Genomic DNA, 4913 nt, shown 5'->3' on the forward strand with positions numbered 1-4913 from the left:
TTTTTTTTTTTTTTTTTTTGCGGATTCACAAGCTTTTTGAAGTTGTTATATGCTTTTGTTGACCAATTTTCTAACACCACTTGGAGTTCGTAGATTCGTCCAGGTCCTCGACTCGTAGATTCGTCCAGGACGATGCAATTTCTGCCCTCCTTTCAGTATCTAATAAGACCTGATGCAGTGTTCTTCCTCAGGAGTCCATGTTAGAGTTATGCAGGGATCTTTTACCTACACACAGGCATCTACTTGCCTTAGTGCGCCAAATCAGAAGCTCTGCGGTTGGGCCTGGCAAAAACATACCTGAAAACACTTCTTTGAGTTATTCTGATGTACAGGTCTAGTTCAAACCATTAGACTGTTGGAAATAATAGGTTTACTCTCAGAAAAAGAGAGCCAAAAGAAAAGAGATGGAAAGAAAAGAAACAGAGAGAAAACAAAGGCTGCATAGACAGCCCTTGCATCTGACTACTGTGACAGCTAACCTGTATGGGAAAACTGGGAATTAGCAGAGTGTAATGGTTAAGAGACCAACTCCTTGGATTCAAATTTCTGCTCTGTTGTGTGACCTGCATCAAATTATTTAACCACTCTGAGCCTCAGTTTACTCATATTACAATGAGTATAATAATAATGCTTGTAGTAATTTGGGGATTTAATTATGTATTACATATAAGATTAAAAACATATAAAGTATTTACTGATACACCGACATAAAGTAGTTGTTCAAACAATGTCAACTGTTAGTATCTCAGGCTGCTCAGAGGCTCAGATGTGAAGTCAAATAATATCCTTGATAAAAAAATGAAAACATGAGTGATTGTAAATAAAGGCATGTTGTTTAATAGATACAACATTTTAAAGCCTGAGATCCATAGTGGGATTTTGTTTTAGGTCCTAGGTATTATAAATTTGGGGTCCATATTTAATATAAATAATTATATTAGCATTCAGAATGCCAGAGTCCCTCTTAATTGTATTAGTAAAAGCCTAAGGTATCATAAAATTACATGTAGAAATTACTGGCTTGGTTTATTAAGGATGGTATTATTTCTGGTAGGTCATGAATATTATGGGCTGCACTGTCCAACAAGAGGATTAAGAATGCATTTATGCATCAGCAAGAAGGCAGGAGAAGAAAATGGCAATTCTTAAAATTGTTTGATAGAGATATTTCTGAACAAGCATTCAATAGTCGTCATAGATAAAGTTAGATATTTGTCTTAGTTCTCTATATTTATTCTGTACTTTAGAGGTTTTTTCTTTTTAATTACAAATGGAAGCACTGAAAAGGTTATTATGAGAGAGGCAAAAGGATCAAAGTTGGTAGAAGGAATTGTGACAACATAAGCAGAGATTGGAGTGATGGAGCCATAAGCCAAGTAATGCCAGCAGCATCTAGAGTCTGGTAGAAACAAGGAACTGATTCTCCCCTGGAGTCTCCAAAATAAACCAACCCTGATGATACATTGATTTGATTTGATTTTTTAAAATTTTATTGGATTATAGTTGATTTACAATGTTGTGTTAGTTTCAGGGGTACAGCAAAGTGATTCAGTTATACATATACCTATATTCATTCTTTTTCAGACTATTTTCTCATATAGTTTATCACAGAAATTAAGTAGAGTTCTGTGTGCTATACAGTAGGTCCTTGTTGGTTATCTATCTTATGTATAGTTGTGTGTGTATGTTAATCCCAAGCTCCTGATTTATCCCTCCCCAACCACATTTCCCCTTGAGTAACCATAATTTTGTATTCGATACCTGAAAATCTGTTTCTGTTTTGTAAATAAGTTCATTTGTATCATTTTTTAAAAATTAGATTCCACATGTGAGTGATATCATATGATATTTGTCTTTCTCTGTCTGACTTACTTCACTTGGTATGATAATCTCTAGGCCCATCCATGTTGGCATTATTTCAATTTTTTTATGACTGAGTAATATTCCATTGTGTATATGTACTGCGTCTTCTTTATCCATTCCTCTGTCAATGGACATTTAGTTTGCTTCCATCAAAAGTCTACAAACAATAGATGCTGGAGAAGGTGTGGAGAAAAGGGAACCCTCCTACACTGTTGTTGGGAATGTAAGTTGGTACAGCCACTATGGAGAACAGTATGGAGGTTCCTTAAAAAACTAAAAATAGAACTCCCATATGATCCAGCAATCCCACTCCTAAGCATATATCCAGAAAAAACCATAATTTAAAAAGACACATGCACCCCAATGTTCATTGCAGCACAGTTCACAATAGCCAAGACATGGACACAACCTGGTGATACATTGATTTTAGCCCTGTAAGACTCATTTTGAACTTGTGACCTCCAAAACCATATGATAATAAATTTGTGGGGTTTTTAAGCTACTAATTTGTGGTAATGTGTTACAGCAATGATAGGCAACTAATACAGACTTCATAGAATCATCAAATTTTATTTTATTTTTTTGATTGAGTGATATGAGGCTCAGAGACCTTGGCCATTCATTTATTCACTCATTCAACAAAAATTTATTGAGCTGCTAACATCTGCCAGGCACGGTGAGCAATAGACATACATGATCCATGCAATGCCTTTCTGAACCCTTCTCCCAGGACCCTGGGCATCAGAATCTGGAGTGGAGAGACCCCCCAGAGGAAAGATGTTTGGAGCTGATGAATACTGATGGCGGTAGGCCTGATCCCCAGAGATGCACTGTTTCCATTCCTTCCAGGGCCTTGGTAGTTTGCTTTTCTTTTGATTTTTTGAACTGCCCAGGACTTAACAAATTCCTTCATTTACACAAGTTGGCTAGAGTGAGTTTCTGTGGCTGTTACGCCAACCCTAATAAATTATCTAAATAAATAGTCAGCTGATAGTGACCTCTGATCATGTCAAAGGTCTGTGACAGTGTTTTAGACCAACAATTTATTTTTAACAAGCTCATTTGATTCCACAGAAATAGTCTTCAGGTCATCAGCCCACTGATGTTTCATCCCCAACAAGCTAAGTCCGCATCTTAATCTCGGCATCTGGGAAACATTTTTCTCTGTCTACGTGGAAAGAAAAATGTGAACCACAGACTGAATTTGCAGTTCTCTGATGTCTGAGCTGCTCCAGTGTGTTATGGAAAGAATAAATATGAATTTCATAATAATTCCATGAATATTATCTACCACCAGCAAATAAGAAAATTGCCATTGCTGGATAACTTCTAAAATACTAGCCATGGAAGGGATGATGGCTGATGTTTAATGTCTTAAATAAGTAGCTATCATCCTCCTCAAGGAACAGCAAGTTCTTCCAATAAAGAGAAAGGATAAGTCAGAGAGCAGAGGTACTGCCTACAGGGACTCAGACTATAACGTTAAGCTTAATGATTTCAAGCACAGACCCTTGATGAATCTGGTCCTAGACACCCTGAGAATTAACTGTGTCTCCCCTTACAGAGCTTGCCAGACTCCAGTGATAGCAAGAGTCAACAGATTGGTTAAGTGATCACACTTGAAGCCAGGCTTCACCATTTGATTTTCTTGATCAACTCATTAACCTTGTTAAACCTCAAGATCCTTGTGTAGCACTGAGTCACTTTCTACAGCAGAGATGAGCACAGCATACTAAATCAGCTACACCTCAACAAAAAAAGTGGGACCAATAATAGCATCTTTGTTCTAGATGAATGATAAGGTTTATATGAAATAATATGTGGATGAAAGTCATAGAGATGTTCACAAATAGTCTGGTTCTCTTCTCTTCTGGGTTAAGACTGAACTTTCTCACCCCTTGTGGAGTGAGGGTGATGACCAAGTGACTCATTTGGCCAATGACATATAAGCAAAACTGACACATGTCATTTCTGGGAGGAGCCCTTTAAGAGCCAGGATTAGATTCACTGGCTCGTTGTCTTCTTCAGCAACGTCAGAGTTCAACATGGTGACTTCTGCATCCTGTGGGGTCCTAGCCTGAAGGTGATATGGTGCTCATCCACCAGAGGACCTGAAATAACCTTTGTTGTTTTAAGCCACTGATATATTTTGGAGCTGTTTGTATCTACCAAACAAACTAGACTGCTTGGAATCCCATGTAAAGCACTTAACACACAGTAACTTGTCAGGTTGGACGAGAGGTGAGGTCATGGGGGTAATTCATTTACTCATTTAACAAATGTTTACTATCACATCTAGATGCTATGCAGGGTGGATATCATGGTGAAGGAGGAGACAGAGTCCTTGCCTTCATGGAGTTCACAATTACTCTGAGACTGCTACCCTTCCAAAACTGAGAAAAACAATCAGAAAAGTTTCACAGCCCTGCTGGAGAGAAAAAACCGTGAAGTTGGGCTGGTCAAAACTCTTCATACAAAGACAGAAGGACAAAGAATAGTTATCCCTACCCAAGAACCAAAGATTGGTTGGGAACAGTGGATGTAACCTGGTTGATACTGGTTCTGGGCATGCCTGAAGGTGTGATTCCTGCCTGGCTGTGGCACCATTATCAATGCTTCTGCGCTGAGTTCCCTGACCCAACATGTCATGACTGCACCCAACAAAATGGCCCTCTTTCATGGAACCCATGCCCTGTTCACTCCACTCACATGAACTCACACTCTGCCTAGCCTCCACCATCCCACTAGACCAAAATAAAATTGAATGTTTCCCAGCCTGATTTACCATACATACACTCTGGCTGTATTAGACCCACCTGAACTATAGCCTTTAGGGTAGGTTTCAGAAGAAGCTGAGAAGCAACAAATCAAAAGGCTATTTACTTTCCTCCCTTTCTGGAAACGAATGGCATTTGGTCAAGCTTGGTGGTGATCCTCACTGGGTTCCTGGCAGCGGACCTGAGCTCTGTGATGTGGACGCCTGGTCCCACCAAGGTGGGAAGGCAGAGGTCCCTGTTGCAGTTCTGCCTGCTCCCACATGAGAAGGAGTG

This window comes from Neophocaena asiaeorientalis, unplaced genomic scaffold, assembly GCF_003031525.2.
Source record: "Neophocaena asiaeorientalis asiaeorientalis breed wild unplaced genomic scaffold, Neophocaena_asiaeorientalis_V1.1 scaffold177, whole genome shotgun sequence".
Lineage (NCBI taxonomy): Eukaryota > Metazoa > Chordata > Mammalia > Artiodactyla > Phocoenidae > Neophocaena > Neophocaena asiaeorientalis.